Consider the following 19,027-nt stretch of genomic DNA (forward strand, 5'->3'; position numbering starts at 1 on the left):
TTTTTTTTTTTTTTTTCTTTTCTCAATAATTACAGCTTTGTCATTATTTAGCATTCCTTTGTGCAGTATTTTATGTTTGTGACATTTGTTAAGTGTGTCAAATTCTTTTATCTGTACTGTGATGAAAGTATAAGGAAAAAACCATTTTATTTACTAGTTGCCTGGAGAAATCTCTTCTGTGCTTACTGGTAGCTGCCATGCCATAAAGTTGTCAGTGTTTACTTATATAAAAACCTGAACCACAGCTCTTTCTCCCGTTATAAAAATACACTGTAACTTTAATCTTGGCTTCTAAAGTCTCCTTAACCGCCTAATAAAATCCATTCTTAATAAATATGAGTTAGGAGATTCAGCCACCTTTTGAGTTATACCCATTGGCTAGGGATGCACACCTCTGCATGGCATGTAAAACACCTGCTGTTTTACGTGAAGAGCCCTTTGAGATTAGCTGATGAGGAAGATCTGAAGCCCCTTGGGTTATTGTTTGGGGTTTTTTTCGTTTTTTTTCTTTTTTTTTTATAATTTTGAAAGTGGTTTTGGTTCAAGAACTCCAACTGTCTGGAGAGTCGTGTTGCAGATGCTTTGGAACACCCCACACCCCCCCCAGTGTATGTTACCTGGCATCCTCTTGAATAGGAGAACATCTCTGTGCTTTGCAGAATCTTTTGAGATATGATTGGGAAGGTCTGTGTTTGGACACTCAATGCCAGTTAACCAGTCACAAGGCAATTACTGTGCTGTGAACAATAATACTGCAATGACTCTTCCACCAGATATAAAGATGATCAGTATTCCTTATAATATCTTCACTATACTGCCAGATGACCTCTGGGTGTGCATTTGCGTGGGGATTTGACCTCTTTTTTTTAAAAAAAAACCCAACTGTGGACTGATGGTCCTAGAAATGAAAGAGGAAAAGTATAGAAAGAATCTTTCCCTCCCCACCTTTTTTTTCTTTAAAGCACAAAGAGATCCTTACCAAGGCAGTTCCTCACTCTGAAAATTTGGAGTAACACAAAGTGCGATGCAGAGATCCTCAGTTAGGGGAGGGACTTTGATTTTCTGATCCTTAAAAATAGTCTTCTCTCTTTCCCATGCTGAACATTAAGTCCTGAAGAAGCAGAAATGGGATGTGTTGTTAAGATCTTTGATTATCACTGAATAACCTCAGTACCCATAGAATATCAGAGTAGTATTTAAAGTTAAAAAAAAAAACAACGGTTTTCAAGTCTTTCTGGTGTTGATGAATATCTGCAGAAGTGCTAAAGGGGGTTGTTCATCTCTAATTTACAAGTTCATTTTCATTACACCAGCTTGTTTGTAAATGCTTCTGAATTGATTTGAGTGCTTTTCAGTTTTCCTGTTGAAGTTAATGTGGCTTCCAAAAACAGAAAGCTGCATTGTAAAATATCTTTTTGTCCATCTGGTCCACTTATTTTCACCCCTATAAACTTTTATTGAAGAAAACTAGGAAAAATTTAAGAGCAAATTCTGTCTTTTAAAGCTACAACGACCTTCTCAATAGAAAGAAGTCAGAGCATGGCATTTTGTGTTGCTCTTGCAAAGCACTTCTTTCTACACATCGAGTATTTCTGTGCCATAAGCCAAATTAAGTGAGGTAATTTTTAACTATATCTGGAATGATTGCGAGTTCATTTGTTTCTCTGCATAAAATATATCCGGTAGTGGGAAACAAAGGGAAAAAAAATTACTCACCTGGAAGTTAGAGCTCCAAGTCCCCTTTGCCTTAGGAGGTATCTCTTCACCTTCGTGGCAGAGGCAGCCCCTCTCCATGTGATGGTTTGCTTCCAGATAGCCAACAGTAAATTAAAATATATTGGCTAGATAGAGCTGTAGCCACAAGAAAGAGGGGAAACAGAGAAAGGTGTGTGAACAACTATATTACAGGGACCATTTGCAAATACAGTTCAAATTTCCTGCTACACTTCTTGGAACTTTACTAGTAGGATTCCTATATCCATAAATACACATGTGTGCATTCATAGTCACAGGAATTACTCCTGTTCTGTGTGCTTTGCACGCGTGTTTTTGGTACAGGGCACTGAACCCTCGGGGTCCTCTCTCTCTCCTGTGCCCGCAGTGCTCTGTGCCACGCACAGGGTTGCTTCCCGTGCTCAGCATGCCCTCGTTTCAGTAACACACACAGTCACGCTGCATTACCGCCCATCGCGTTGAAATGAACACAAAAATCTTCATATCTCATGAGATAATTGTTTAGGTTTTGTTTTGGTTTTGGTGGGTTTTTTTGTGGTTTTTTTTTTTGTTGTAGATGTGGCGGTTAATACTCTGCTTACTGACTTCTCTAATTTAATTAAAACCAACATCTGTTGTTTTAGCAAAGCAGTTTGTTAATGAAGAGTCCAAGGTTTTGAATGTCACCAATTTTGTGTCATCCTTTGGTTTGCCACCGATATGATATACAAGGCAGGATTGGTTTGCTGACTGCTGAGAGGACGTGGCAAGACATGGTAGCTGCAGTGCAGGTTCATCAGGTGCCGCGCAACGTCAGTTGTCAGAAGGGGTAAAAGAAAAGAATATTCATCCTCATGCTATGGCTTTTCCTTTCCCTGTCAAATTTCAGTCAAAATCAGCTGCTGTTTGATAGTAAGCAACAATATCCAAGCAACAGAAATGGAAAAAACCCACACTGATGACAGGGTGGCAGGTGAATAATAGACCATAGCATGTATGTTTGAAAGAGCTGCTTCTAGGAGAAGAGCGGGAGGCTGTGCTTAAACCAAAAAGCAGAATGCCTGCAAGGCCAATACCTGCCAGCACAGTGCTTTCAGAGGTGGTTGATTAAGAATATCCAAACAGTATTTAATTATTAAGTCTTTATCCATATATTGTCTGCAGAGAGGGGGGATGAGTCTCTGGAGCCAAGGCCCCAGCGCCAGGCCCCGAGGGAATGGCCTCAAGCTGCCCAGGGCAGGGTCAGGCTGGCTCTGAGGAAGGATTTCTGTGCAGAAGGGGCTGTTGGGCGTTGGAATGGGCTGCCCAGGGCAGGGGGGAGTCCCCGGGATCCCTGGAGGGGTTGAAGAGTCGGGCTGAGCCAGCGCTGAGGGATCTGGGGGAGTTGGAAGGGTCAGGGGGAGGGTCATGGTTGGGCTGGAGGGGCTCCAAGGGCTTTTCCAACTGAGATAATTCTGTCATTCTGTGAAATGGCCGTTGCTTTAGGGAAAACCTAAAGAAAAGAGAAGAATGGCAGAAAGAGAAGAAATTGTCTTCAAATACATACAATTTTGCAGCAGAGCAGGTGGGAAAAACCTTTGCATATCCACGTTGAATTGCAAGAGAAATGTTGATCACAGACTGTAGCAAGAAACCCTGAGGTTTGAGGCTGGGGGATGTACTTCAGCAGTGAGCACTGAGGTGGATTTTTTGGGGTGTTGTGAACTCTCCACCAGCAAAGATACTTAAAAACCAGTTTGGCGAGTGTCTGTAAAGATGCCGGTTGTAATTTAGGGAAAAGGGGACTAAAGATCTCTTAGTGTCGTGGTGAGCCCTGTCGCTGTGTTGGGCGGTGGATGCTGGGCTGGGACTCGGAGGTGAACTTCTGCAGTGGTGGGAGGTGGCAGCGTGGCTGTGGGGGCTGCAGTCGGGTGAGCCCTGCTGCCGTGCTCGGCCGCCCAGGGGTCGGCAGGGAATCTCCTGCCCTCGACAGCTTCGCCACTGCCAGCGTGGTGTTCCCGTGGGTATCTGTCACTTGGAGCTACTTCTCCGTGTTGAACCATGTTAGGATTACGTTTAGTTTGACTTTAGGGAGCTTTTCATCTGTTGGATTTTCTTTTTCGGGAGGAATTTTTCAGCCTGGTAAACTCCTGACGAGTGGTTACTAAATGTATTCATGATCACGGTGCCTAAAAATAAGGGTGAGCTAAGACAACTTTAAAAGAAAAATGCTACTTGTAGTTTTAAACATGGCTGTTGAAAATTGCTCATAATTCCGTTCAAGATACTTGGGCACCTTTAAATTCCATCTGTTGTAAGGTTTATATGTGTTCACATTTTCGGGAAGAGTTATTCCTATTAAGGTAAAGGCATAAGATCACTGGATTAAAAGGAAGTGGTTTTATCAGCTGTGCTGACAGCTACTGCGACAGCCGCTTTGTAGCAATCCACCAGATGCTTGATAATGAAATTTAGGCCTGATCGTCAGTCACGGTGGTATTTCTGTCACGCAGGTCTCTGTGGTAAACTCTGATAGCTGTATTTAATAGTTGCAAGGAGTCAGGAGGTTTTCCTGTGTTTCACGATAGGGAAGGGGCATGCTTTGGAGGAGATTCTTGCTTCCAGGCATCTCCCGCAGGAAAACACACTTGAGGAGTTTTAACTGTAAAAGCAGTTTAAAAAAAAAAAAAAAAAAAGCAGGGATTTTGTGTTATTTACACTTTCTCCTTTTAAATCATGTTTAGAAATGATTCAGACCTGTTCTAGAAATTGTTTTTAACTTTTGTCGTAAGTTGACAAGCTAAATTTAGGTTCCTCTTAAACACATAACTCAGAACATGAAAACAGTTCCTCTCTGCGTTTTTGTAAATGAAAATAATTTAGTCTTTGGTCTTCCTTTTGGCATTTGAGACAATCAGTTCCTTTGGTAGACTTTATGATATATTAATTTGTAGCTACTACTTTCATCTGCAGCTGTTCCAGTGGAAGCTGAGCCGCCTATGAAAAATGAATCGGATGTTTTCTGTTCTACTTTTTGTGTTTAATGTCCGCATTTACATAAAATACCTGGCTATATTGCCTTTTGAAGCTGGAGAAAAAGGGATGAGCTGCTTCTCAGAATGAGGTTTCCTGTGCCTTTGCATCTTTTTTTCCGGAGGAAATGCATCGTGCCTTGTGGAGGGAATCTGCCGGGTGTTACCTGCACTGGCGTTGCAGGTGGGTGGAGGTGTGTTTCCTCCTGAACACCCAGTCCAGAATCCTAATGAATTTTCTGTGTGAAAAGCCAAAAAGAAAACCTTGCAAAGGGGAAGAAGGAGGATTGGGGCGTTGCATCTGGTAGACATGTACCTTTTCCCTGTTTGCTGGAGTGCTTTGTACACGTTCGTTTTTGGAGCTTCCAGGGCAATGTAGGTTCTCCTGCTCCGTGGTTGTCATAGCAGTACCTGTCAGATCTCTACTGTGCTTTCGGAATTAACTTCAGCTCTGTGTGTGACTGCCCGTCGATAGTGTGCAAACACTAAAGCGGTTATCAGCTGAAGCAAGTTTTGCATAACTGTGAACCTTAAAATGTAGTATGAGCTTCAGTGGCCCAAGAGTTATTCTTACTGACAAGTAACCCAAAACCAAAATAAAACTGGTTTTTAAATTATTGAAATTTCGCTTAATTGCAGTATTCTGCTAGGTTTTATACAAGCATACAGAAACCAAACCACTAATGTTTTTAATAAATGTATGAAAATAGCCTCTTTGCACTCACATAATTGACCAGTCAAGTTGCATCTGTCAAATTAGGTGCAAGGGCAAAAGCTCTTACTTCAAATCCATCCCAAGCTACTGATGGATGGTGGTGTGGTGGAAAATAGTCCGGAAGGATCATAAAGATTCTGGATAGAAAACTACAGCAAAAAAATGCAGGGACAGAACAAAATTTTACAGACTATCAAGTAATATCAGACATATAGGGTGAGGGGAGGAAGCACAAAAAACCCTGTGACATCCTTGCTTCGTTTTCCAAACCCCCTGCATAGGTACAGTGTGCAAGCCTGCATTAATCCCACCTTCAAAGAGATTATTAGTAGACGTGACTTGAAAGCTTGCGCTTAGAACTGGGGCACTGATCATTAAAATATTTACTCAATAGGTGTTGTTATGGAATACGGTAACTCTTTTACGTTTTCCAAATAGGATATGGTGATGAAGGAGGTGTTTGCAATCCAATTGTCTTTTAGGAGGATAAGGGATGCGTTGTTTCAAGAAGAGTCTGAACAGTAGGAAAAGCTTTGATTAGAAAGAAATGGTGCTACTTTTCCTGACTGTTAATACGTTTCCTGTGGGACTCTGTGCTTTCTTATTTAGAAAGTTTAAGAGTCCAGTCATGCAACTTGAAAAAAAACCAAAATAATTTTATTCAGGGACGGAATGAAAAAGACTTCAAATGGGAGCAATTTTGTTTTTCTTTGGTGCCAAATATTTCTCTGTATAGAAAAACCCTCCTGCTGTTTACCGTGTATAGATTGAGGATAAAAATTTTCAAAGCGTGTATCTTTCTTAGGAGCCAGTTTTCAATGGTAACTCATGTACCCCAAAGTTTCATCTGTAAATAAAAGAGGTGAATGCACATTGGTAAATTATATAAAGATACAGTTTCTGTACATGGAGGGAATCTTTTTGCTGTCCATAAAACCTGGTTGCGTAATGTCCTGACCTTTTCAGTGAAGACCCTGCAGGATTTCTGGTTTAGTGATGTCCCTGTCAAATTAACTGGACCTGGGAGTACAATGACTGCTACTTGACTATGTTTAAAATAACACAAGGGGTTTTTTCTTACTCCAAAGGCTGACGTTCCTTGAAGGACCGTGCTTCAGGAGGTGCTATTTTCTCCTGATGGTTCTCGTAGCAGGAGGAGAGGAAGCATCCCCTGTGGCAGGTTATTTCATCCCAGTCATTAGGAGATAGAAACCTTGATCCTGGCATAAGAGGTATATTGGTAACAGTACTGTCGTGAGAATTGATGAACAGTCGGGGTTTTGGCAGTCCAGTAGATTTAATGGATCTGGTTTTCTCCTTTATTTCTGTAATCTGTGATCACTTATGCTAGGGAAGTTTAGTAGCAGCCTTTGTGCTGATGAAGCTGCCAAAGTTGGGGATGTATGGGTGAGATGTCACAGCCCCCTCCCACCCCCCCAAAAACATCTGCTGCTTCTCAGAGTACTCCCCCACCTCTATTTATATCATGATTAATCTATTCTGGAGTCTAGAGGTGGAATAATGATTTCTAGTACTAAAATAGTTACCATTTTGATCATTATTATATAGTCTAAATTATGGGTTTCATGTGTTCAGAGACACGTTTGGTTTTTGGTGAAGATATCCTACGGCGAGGAAGGTGGGCTTGGGCTGGGTGACTCTGTCAAGCATCTGCTGTGACTCTGCTTGTTCTGTCTCGTGTTGTTATGCTTCCCTTGACAAACCTATTTTTCTCTCCCTAAAGCATCGATGGGATGTGCTCTCCTCCTGGGATTGTAGATCTCTGTGCTATGGCATCTCTATAAAATCAAGTGAAGACTGTTGCAGGTGTATTTCATCCTAAAGCATGAGGGAGATGATGCGTTTAATTTTGCTGGGGAAAAAATGATCCTTATTCAGTACTCACTTTGAAAATATCCCCTCGGAGCGTTAGGCTAACATGCACATCTTAATTGTTCAGCAGTAGTTAACATCGTCTCAAAATATTTCTGATATATTCCATGACACCTCAACCTTTTATTTTCCACAAGAAAATTATGGTGGCTTTAAAGAAAAGAATTGTGTGTTGGGAAGCATCTCTTCTTGAACTGGATGAATGGATGAGGAGCCAATTGATATGTTTTTAGTAGTAAGACAGTCTTAAGGTTTAGACCTGGCAATATTCCTCTTCATTGCCTGGTTATCCTCCTTTGGCTGGTGTGAGATTTAATCCCTTCAAGACATTTTAAAAGCTACGTGTATCTTGGGAGGCTTGAAGACTGTAAAGATGTGTGAATTTAGAGTAATACTTTGTCCAGTGGGCTTCCCGTGTTACTGCTGGGGTGTTTCACGGGGTGTCACTGGTAGGGGTAGCTCCTAAACCAAGAGTTTGCCCTGCTGGTCATCTTCCTTGATATATTTTGTCAACTCTTAAACGTTTGTTCTGTAAACAGGTAACGAGCAATTGAGAGCCACCTCACAGTGTCGTTTTCAGAAGCAGCTCAGAAATGTGATACTTTAAAAGAAAAATAGGGCATATGAGCTCTCTGCAACCCGGCCAAAGTAGCAGCTAGGCTCGGTGGTTACGATAAGCAAAAGGAAGATAACATTTCAAACAGCTTTTTCTTCCTCATTTTCTGGCATCATCATCCACTGTACGCTGTGGATGTCTGGTTTCTTTTGTTTTAAAAAGATACTAATAAAGCCAACTCATTATTTGGATACCTGCACTTTTTTTTTTTTTTCCCTGACTTGCATATATACAGTGTTAAGATCTCCTGGGTCTCATCTATTGTTTTGAGAAAAAGCTACAGGAGGTTGTTAGACTCTGTTTCATGATAATTCTCTGGTAAGAGTCTAATTGAGATCTGAAGAAGCATTGCCAAATTAATTTCAAATGGAAAAGAATGATTTGGGTATTATTTCCCATCCTAGAATCTAAACCTCGCTTGACATGAAAGTACTTCGTGACGATTGTACTCATACCAGCCCGTATATTTATCAGTTTGATTTCTGTGATATTTTTGGTTATAAAACGGTGCAAGAAGAACTCAATATATTCTGCACTGAATAGTGGATAATAATAATAATAATACATATTTTTGTTTGTCTCGTTTGTGCTCTACTTGTTTCAGGAGCAGCAGAAACCCTCAGCAGATTATATTTAATCAGATAGAGCCTTTAGTGGAAGAGTTCCATTAATTTACAACTTTCAGATTCTTAATTTTCTAATTATAACTGAAAAGACCCTAACAGTAATTTTAAATTTAAAATTGTGAGTTATAATTCTAATGTTCTTTTTCTCTTTTACTGTCTGGACTCACTCAAAAGACCCTGGTGTGTAGCTATTCAGAGTTGAACTGTATTATAAGCTTGAGGGAGGTCAGATCATGAACATTTGAAGGCATGTTATTGTACCAGTGTGGGTGTTTGGGATGAAGCTGCATATGCGTATTTGCTTTTTTATTTCATGAAGCCTCTGGGACCACGGAGAGCCTTACAGCTTTATTCCGCTTTGCCTGGCTCCTCGCATTCAGTTTTGGTGCCAGATCAATCTCTCTCCCTGCAGCACCGAATTTTGTGGGACCGCCCGCAGGAGTGATTGCTCTCCAGGTTCCCGCAGGAAAAATTAAGTATCAGTTGTACATGTGACAAAAAACAAGGCTGAGAAAATGATGACGGTGTCATTTGGTGGTGGGAGTCCAAAGACTGTTTGAAGAGCATCCGTGGGGCTGAGGCAGGGCAGGCCAGGGCTGGTAGAGCATCGCTTCTGCAGGTCTGTGCTGCTCGGATGGGAGCGGGGGCAAAGCCAGCTGATATCCAGTCCTCTCCTCCCAGTTCATTACGCTGGCCCTCAGCCAAAAAGAGCAGAGCCCTTCCCCATACGTGCTGGCCTTGCTTTCCTTTCGAGCGGCAGAAGGACCACACGCCCCGCTGCAGCCTGTCCCCGAGACCTCCCTGTGCTGCGCTTGGAGTGAGGCTCTGATGGTCCCGTCTTGAAATGCAGCTTCAAATTACCTGACTTTACAGCAGCAGGGAACAAGGTACCACCTTATCATACTGCAGATGTGTGCAGCGTATCCACAAGGACACCTAAACCCACCTCAGTGTGATCTTCCAGTTATCAATCGAAATTCTGGTGCCCTGACAGGCAGCCCGTGCTCTGGGGCCACTGCCTGGATCGATCCGTTCTGCATATTGAAACAATGGCCTGAAGTGCTGTCCGCATCACGCACCCAAATATGAAATCACTTCTCTTTTTTTGGCACAGAATCTATGGCATGAGCAAGAACGTGTGAATACTTGTTTCTTACAAAAGCAGCAGCGTGAAGTGGGTAATAAAATGAAGCTGAAGGTGTTAAAAAGCATGTTAGCAAGACTCCATTTTTACTAACAGTAAAAGCTGATGGCATGTGATGCCTATTTTTAACATGGAAGGTGTAGCAATTTTCACTCAAGATCATTATTTTTTCACGTCAGCTTCATTTAATACTATTGCACATTTAAAAATAGCTAGTGAGTGAAGTATGTGCTGCTTTTTCACACTTGAGTTTTATTAATCTTTTCCAGTATTTAAAAAAAACCCAACAATATTTCAGTCTTGGGAAGTACCAAAAAATGCTTATTTGTACATTATAAAATGAAGTTCAGGCTTAAAAGCTTCTCTTGGCTGTTGCTCTGTAAGGAAGATTTCTGAAGTTAGCTTTGAATCTGGATTATAAATTCTCTGCCTTTGACCATCAATTAGTGACTTTGTTATTCTGAGCACTTTAGAGGTGGGAGAGAAAATAACCTTTTTGATGATCAGTCGTATTTTAGAAAGAGTTTTATTTACTTTTCCAGTCAAATCAATTGCTTTGCACTGTAATTCTCCCATTTCTTTTAAATAACAATAATGAAAATTATCAGAACCACGGAAATTCGTGCTCTTTTTCTTCTTCCAAATAAACAAGGCAAAACCCAAGCCTGTTGATTTTCAGGGAAGTGGGAGGTTTTGCTGTCCTGAGGGATCCCTGTGGGGACTGGAGTTGCTGACCCACCACGTGCGGGGACTACAGGTGCTGGAGGGGAGAGGGCAGAGAAAGAAACACAGAGCAAAGCCACCAGCAGCAATATCAGAGAAAACCCTTTGCCCTTTCTTCTTGCTGAGATAAGAATTTCTTCTGGGAGAAGGTTATAATATTGCAAGGGAAAAGAGAGTTGAGCGCGTGGTCCTCTCCTTAGGAATCAGCACACGCTGCAGGAAATGCTCTGGTGTGTTGATCACTGCTGATTTACTTTCCATAGTGAAATCGGTATCCACAACATTCCTGGGTTATTCCTTCTGACTGCCTTCCATCACTCACCTTTCTTTTGCGATACAGGAGTACAAAATACTGGGAAATAGTTAAAAAGCCAGTGTTGCCCCTTGTGCGTCAAGAAATGCAAGAAGAAATTTTCTTGCTGGTGGTACAAGAAGTCAGGAGGGTTTAAACTGGAGGGAGGAGAGAGAAAAATTCAGCAGGCTTCTGAGAAAGTTTGTCCTTCATGTACTGAGATAGAGAGGCTGGCTGTGGAGGTCTAGATGTAAAGAATACAGGTTATCAGACTTAAAAAATTATTAAAGCTTCTTCACGGTGTTTTTTTTGTTTCTTTTTGCCTGGGATATGACTTTTAGGACTGGTGCAGTGTACAGAGCTGTATCCGTACTCTCCGCCCTTTCAGAAATCTCATCTGATTTATTTTGCCGAATACAAACTTACGGATTTTGTAATTTGAAAAATTACAACTGGATAACGCGTAAAGAAATCTTACACAGTCTTCTGGGCTGCGCTCTTTTTTCCTTTGGTTCCATTTAAGTGTGGCAAGCTGAAAAATCTTTCCCTGAAGTAGAAGAAATAGAGTTTTGAGCCACCTTCCTTTGGCCCAGACAAGCCCGTGGGCAAGGAAGGGTGAAACTGCAATGCTGGGAAGCTTCTGGGATTGCAGTGCCTTGAGAAGGTCTTTGATTGTGTTTAGCCAGACCGTACCATATCTCTTATTGCTTGCAGGCTGTTGCATTTCAGAAGACAGCTTGTCAGAATGGACCAGCCCTTGTGACTCTAAGTCTCATGCCAAAATCTTAATTTCCCATTTTCTTGTCTTGCAGAGCCAAAAGAGTTGCTTTATAGGTGAAAGATGTCCAGGAGTGCCTCTTGGTATCCAGCCTGAGTCCACGCTGTGCTGCTGCTGGCACTGGGATGGCTCCAGCCTCCAACACATTTAACACCATCTCAGTTGTATTTCCTTCTCCTGCCAATATTAGCCCATTTTAAGGAGAACGGAGTTGTACGAGAACAAAAATAGTATCAGAATATTAATGATAATTTTACTGCATCCTTTCAAATGCTGCTGCTTCTACCGCAAGATTTTTCTGCCCTGCATATGTGGCATGTCAAATGAACATGGTCAGAGGAGTAGCCTGGTTGGTTAAACAGAGGTATTTTATGTATTATAAAATAGTACTTCGCTGGCTTTGTATGATTTTTATTTTAATAATTCACAAGACCAGCACAGTTGCGAATGTAATATAATTTGGGTAAAAATATGCCTAAAGCCCTGTTTGCTTTCAACTTGCCAACATGTTCCTCTTCTGTTTTTTTTTGTCTTTTGAAATAACTGACAATTATGCAGCACTTTGGCTTCTGAGAGCAGTCGCCTCGATGTGCAAAAAGCCAGTGAGGCCTTTTCTGGGGTTATTAAATTTTAGGATCAGAAGTATTTCATGAACAGATGCTAGAAAATAAGCTTGTACAGTTCATGAGAAAGCACAGTCAGTGTAATAATAACTAGAGTTTAAAAGAAAAGAAGAAAATTATTCACGCTCTGACATAACAGATTGTACAATCATGTGTGATATAGAACAATAAGAGTTTAAAGTATATTTAGAGAGGAAAGAGGTACCGGATCGTTGGCTATCACCACTGTGAAGGTTTATGTCACTGAGTACAAGGGCTGAAAAGTCATCTTCTCTGTCTCTGAATGTCAAGGAGGCACAGATTTACCTAGGCCGTTTTTGACAGATGTTTCTCTTCTTCCATCATAAGGATTTGTGTTACAGTTGAGCAGGTTTTGCAGCTAGGAAAAGCACTGTTGGAGCTAGTAAAACAGACATATGGACAGATCTTGGGATGAACAGATTGAAATGATAAGGTAAATTCATTATTTTTTTTATCATTTAGCAAAATGAGAGCATCCTTAACATACAGGTAGTGAATACGTATAATTTGCATTAGAAAATGTTAATTCTGGGACGCATAATGTCAAATGGTTCCGTGCAACTCCTGTCCTTTGAATGGGTGGACTTTCAACTTCCAAGACATTTTTCATTTGGGGGTCTTAAAAACAATATGAAAGATATTAAAAGCAAATATTTTTCCTTCTTAAAATTCATTGTATATATACATTCATCAAACGCCTGTGGAGCTGCTAAGGGTATTTACTGTTCAGTGCATTCAAGGATACGCTTGCATTTGCTCTGCCAGAGGCTGTAGCTTTGATCTCTCAGCTTTTCAGATTTTTGTCCTGCCACGTGTGGAAAAGCCAGCACCTAACATCTTCCTATCTCCCTCCAAAGCCTGCCTGTGCTCGCAGCCTGCACCCGGAGCCCTCAGGCATCTGGCTGCTGGAAGGGCTGAGCTCTGGAAATGCCGTTGCTGTTCCTCTTCTGACTTTCCTCACCCTGACTTGACTGTTAAGCTTGCCTAAGCCCTCACCTTCAGACTTGGGAAGAGCATTACAGCCTTGCCTTTGTGGGAGTTGTTTACTGATTGCCAGCAACTTCAATAAACCAGGAAAATTTAAAGAAGTATATGGTTACTCCAGAAGGTGTGAAAACTGTAATTTTTAAGGTCAGTATGTTTAGCAGTAAAATGAAAAGGGTACCTCCAAGTAGCTCCAGAGACACAGCTGAACTCGGAGCATATGATCCCTGAACCCGCTGTCTCCAGCTGCGTTGTGACAACTTGCTAAAGTTCATTTTAGAGCTACCACTACTGGTGGAATACCACCACCTCTCCCTAACAGAAAGCACTCATTTGGTACAATATCATCCCGCCGATTAAATTTGTTGATTTTTTTTGACAGCTTAATTTGTTTTGGCAGGCTTTCTGTTGGCTCAGGTGTCATCTGTCTTTCTGCAGCTGGTGTAGAGCCAGCATTAAAGCACTGGGCTGGTGCAGGGGCTCTGTCTCTGCTGATCCCCCCCAGCGTGGGGATCGCTCCCCTGATCCCGACCACAGGCTCCTGGTGGGTTTGTGATGCACAGGGGATGGCCAGTGTGGCCTCGGGTGGGATGCTGGCAGGGAGAGCCTTGCTCCCTGTATCTCAACCTTGATCTTTTATCTTTAAACCATTTGCAACGTCTGCGGTTGCCCAGGTGATTTGTGTCCCACCGGCTGCCGTCCGTGAGGAAGGCAGTTGGCCATGATACACAGGTCATGGAGGGGCAGGGGGCCATGGTACCACCTCTGCCCTGTTACTAGCACACATTTTGTGGCTTTCGGGATGGAGGGGATGATCAGTGTTGCTTTCAAAAGCTCCATCTGGCAGGTCATTAAAACCATTGAGAGTAATTACACTGCAGTCTACCTAGACTCACTCCCTAGTCTACCTAGACTACTCCTGCTCACTCCCAAGCGCTGGGGTTAGGCAGTGTAAAGAACAGAGGTGTTAACAGGAGGAGGCAGAGTAGAATATAAACATTCCCTTTGGAGTTACTGCACCGTGTGCAGGTTCTACACCGGGGCATCCAACACGGGGCACTACCACGGAGTTCCCCTGTGCTGTTAGAGCAGCACCCCCGGTGCTTGCCCGTGGTCAATGCGGGTTTTCCTGGGCTCTTGTCAAATCCACACTGATGTGGCAAAGTAAATTCTTGAGGGGCAGCTGCTCTGTTCTCTGGTAGGGAACTTGAGATCGAGCTGCAACAGCAGTTAGATGGGAGTGCACGGGGCAAAGAGGAGACTTCTGCTAATACATGAACATTGCGATGTGTTGCAGTGTGTGGTGAGTCAACTTATCCTCAAAACCACTGGGAATTTAGTCCATCAGTTATCCTCAAAAATACTGGGAATTTAGTCCATCAGACGATCTGTATAGCGATGAGTGCCCAACAGACGACTCCTTCTCAAGGTTGCCCGTGGGTCTGATGGATGAAGTGCACAGGCCACAAAATGGGGTAGTCCTTAACAGTTTATCCACCCTCCCTGGTCTTTATTTCTCTTTTCTGTTTTTCTCATGTTACGTGTGAAAATAAATATTGGTTCCCGTTGCAGTCAAACTGCCAGAGCTTTGTGGGAGGAATAGATGATCCTCTATTAACAAAGAACATAAAAAAATTACCTTTATGGTATTGCTTATTTCTTAATGCTGAAATTTTCCTTCTGAGAATTCAGGTATTCAGTAATCACTGGGTTTGTTCCTCTCTGTGTTTGGCTCTGATAAAATGTATTACTTTCTATGGTTTACCTTTTGCTGGCCCCATCATTTCTGCAATACACAAGGTGTAACAAAAGTACTCGCAAAGCTGGAAAAATAAGTAAGATGTAGAAGGAGATAGCTGATGGTTTTCTGACAGTTCACTTTTAAAGAAAGCCAGACAGAAACATTTCTGGAATTAATTTTAGTTGCATGTTTTTGTCAGTGAGATTTGAAAGGGAGGTACGATACTACGATGTATTTGTGAGTATTCACTCCCTCTCCCACGTTGTTGTCTCATGTTCTTATTTCTGGACTGTTCGCATCTTTCCAGCCAGAAACCATGTTTAATTTTTAAAAATCAAAGTAAAACCGCCAACTTTCAAAACCAAACCTGACATATATATGTGTTCTTCTCAAACACTGAATACTTTTTCATCAGTGAAACTTATTTTTTACAACGCGCTTTTTCCACAACCACTTCAGTCATTTTTTCGTAAGGGAAAGTTTTCCTAAGGAAAATATTTCCATCTTTAAGATACATCCTATAGTTATTACCTAATATATTCACGTTGAGATGTACATCGCTCTTTTCGTACAGCATCAAGCACTTTCTATGCTTACCACTGTACTGTATCCCAGAAATGGCTACTTCTTAGTCGTTTTCCTGGTCTACATAAGCCTGTAATTTTCACAGCATCTAGGGATTTCTTTTATATATTTTTAAGAATTATTTCTCATTTTTTTCCAGTTTGTCCAAATGTCTCTACTGCAGGAATGCCAAGAAGCAAATGTGCTTTTTCAGGTGAATACTGATCAAGGGGTGTAGAGAGGGATCATTGCATTTTCACTCCTTGCCAAATTCAGTGCTGGAGTGCCTTAGTGTAGCAATGAAATTATACAAATGTGCGCTGAGCTTGGCTTCCCTTCAAATGACACGTCTATGTATGCAGACCGAACCTTCAAAGCTCATTTTTCCCCCTAACTGTGTTTTGATGCAGGCAGACTGCTGAGGAAGGGAGCAGGGGCTTGGTTCTTCTTGAAGAGCACGTTCTCAGCTCTACTGTAATTTCTCTTGAAGGGTGAAGACTCGCTTTCTGCATCCATTACTTCATTCCTCCTCCCTCAATTTGCTCTTTTCTGGTCTAGTCTAATGATATCCAAAAGAAAAAAAAAAAAAATCCCTCACTCTAGTAAACGCTTGTTTCTTGATTGAAAAAGGTGAAAATGCCACTCCTGTTCAGTGCTGAAGTGGAAGAAAACACAAGTTTATAATGAATATGAATCTACAAACAGGTATTAAATGTAAAACCTGAGGGACTTGTGAGATGGTCACCAACTAGTCAAGGGTGACGCAGTTTGTTTTTTTTTTTAAATTGTCTGTATCTCTGAAAGGTCCCTGCAGTCTTTGACGTGCATACTGGGTGGTAAGTAGCATCACCCAGTGCTTGTCAAAAACTACTGAAAGTAGACAGTTGTCTTAATTACATTACACTGACGTTTTTACAGCTTCGTATATTTTAGATTCTGCCAAGACAACTGACAACAAGAAATGAGGAATTTATGAAGAAATCATGAAAAATTTATGCTGGCATATGTGATTTATTCATCCAGCATGTAAAATGTATGTTGAATTCCAACATAAGAGTTGCTAATAAGAAATTTGAAAAATAGACTCAAACTGTTGATAATTTTGTATGAATATTCAGACTGCACTCAAGATTTCCATCCTTTACTGTGCTTTGTGTTTGACTCACAACGAAGTCAATGTAGGTTTTAGATTTTCAGCACTCGTAACTTACATGAGTTTGTTTCATTGTTAGTCAGGTTTTCAAACTAATTATTTGTGTTAGAAGAAGCAAATGGAATAAAAGCCCTTAGGAAAAAACCTAGAATATTTCCAATGACAAACTTAAGCCAAATTCTTCCATAATGAATCTTAAAAAAAAAAAAAAAAGGAAAAAAAAAAAAGCAGAATTGGTTTAGAATTTTTTTTTTTTTTTTTACGCTTTCATGAGCAGTTTCTGGATATTATCTTCACAAAGCAGGACTTGGGTGTGTGGACGTTAAGAGTCCACAGGGAAAATAACAACGTTTCACTCAGCCTCATTTCAGTTAGACTGTTGCATTAATTTCCTTTATAACTTGTGACATCTGTAGAATGAATTGCTAATTTGTTTGTTCTGAAAGTTAAGGGGGGAAGAAATTACCCCGCTGAAGCTAGTGAGCAAAAACGTTGCTGCATTCAACATTTTTTAACATCGTTCTCCTGACAGCACTGACTCTTCCATTTTGTGCTTAACCTGGATTTGATTTAAATTTGTAAACTTTCCCTGTGTAGAGTTTTGTATCAGAGCATGCTGTTCTCTCTCCTGTAAAATATCTAATCCCTTTTACTTACATGTTTCTGTTAAAGCTGTTCTCTTGTTCTGACATGGAAATGCTACCTGTACAAGTGTGATAGATGAAATACAGCAGTTGCCTTGATGTAACGTGGGGACTGTGATCGTTTTGTTACAGCTGATAAATAGGTTTCGTATGAAGACACACTGGGCAGAGATGTAGGTGTGGGGCGACCCGTGCAGCTGCAAGACTGGGTGATCATGAGAATTGATCTGTAGATCTATAAAAATTGTCTTTCCAGTCTGTCAAACAGACTGGTGAGAGATGTCTCACAGAAATCACGTGGCGTCCGGTAGCGATATACCACAATTAACCTCGGAGAGCTGGCTTGTGATGAGACAAGATTTATTGGTACATACCGTTTTCCAAGTTTTTCAGATAATGTAGTTGAAAGTCTGGAAGGGCTGAATTGTGTTTTGTGGATAGATATATTAGCAAATAAATGCTCTTAAAACTTGTCGGGTGCCAATGGCAGGTTCTCGTAGAGTAGAAGAGATTCACTGGGTCGAGCCGAAAGTCCTTTTGTCTCTGAATCGTGGGAGGGGTTCACGTGGCTGTGAAGACCACGGTGGTTCATCGGATGGCACAGTCAGGAAGGATGAATGTCAGGTGCTGGAAGAGTTATCACCAATTTTTTTCCAGCAGTGTTATTAAATGAAATTGCAGTGATATTGAACCACCTTGGTTTAGGGGTTTTTTGCCTGCTCCCCAGAGCTATTTATTAATAATTGAATTCTCTCCGTGCAGCGAATAAGCCTGTACAGGGTGGTAAGTGCTGTAAGACATCTTACAGAGCCGGTGCTGCATTTGGGAATGCTGTAGAATCTACTAGGAGCTTGAAGGAACAATCCCCAAAAGCTTTTTCTGAAATAAAAAAGGGAGATTTACATCTTTTGGTTTTCTTATGCTTAGGGAGAAAACCAGCACGGAAAGGTTTCGTCTCGTGTTACTGTCTAGTGTTGTATCACTGAGTTTGGTACTTTAATTAGAAAGTAGAGTGTGAAAGATCTTTGGGCTGAAGAGGCACCAAGAGCAGAAAGGGTTCTCGAGGGTTGGACACCACCATGATGCTGTTGCAAGAGCAACAAGGATTTCATCTTGCTCTGCAAACTCCTTTCTTCGTGAAGTTTGTCCACTGGAACGCTGTAATACCCATTTAAGTGTATTATTGATTTCTTATATGGATCTAAATTTCCCTACACAAATTAACCTTTGAATTTTACTGAAAAAAAAAACAAAAAACAACCACAAAAGAAAAGTTTACCTGAAGCGTGCAGGACATGATCCATGTCCCGTGCACTTGGTATGTGAGCCAAGGATACAGCAGCTCTAGCCCCGTATCTACCTGAACCTATAAATGAATAACTAATCTGAGCGGAGAACTGTTTGGGTTTAATAGTATTTGTTCCTCAGGAGAAAAAAGGAAAAAAGGCAATTGTGGGTTTATTTATTCGTTTACTCACGGAGCGCTACATTTTGGTTGTTGACTGCATGAGCAAGCTCCTCATGCTGGAGTGATCCTAAACTTATCACTTAAACTTTTATAACAGGTTGGGTTTTTTAGTTGTAAAATACAAATAAAAATAGCGAGTTAAACTTTGGTCATAAACTTTTGTTAAATTAATCTGTATTTATCGATGGCTCCACATGCTTATATTTCAAATATAAATTTGTAAGGTACTCTCATCCCACCGTACGAGTTTCCTGATGTGCAAATAATAGGATAATTAAAAATTTGTGTTTATGAAAATTACTACTTTTTTTTTTTTTT

General features: G+C 41.1%; 1 protein-coding gene across 1 annotated transcript in view; it reads left to right on the top strand.

The window, feature by feature from the left end:
- DOCK1 (dedicator of cytokinesis 1) overlaps positions 1–19,027 on the top strand; it is a 279,035-nt gene that overhangs the window by 158,818 nt on the left and 101,190 nt on the right. The window lies entirely within an intron of this gene.

The sequence above is a fragment of the Athene cunicularia genome (genome assembly GCF_003259725.1).
Source record: "Athene cunicularia isolate RWA chromosome 6 unlocalized genomic scaffold, athCun1 chr6_part1, whole genome shotgun sequence".
Classification (NCBI taxonomy): Eukaryota; Metazoa; Chordata; class Aves; order Strigiformes; family Strigidae; genus Athene; species Athene cunicularia.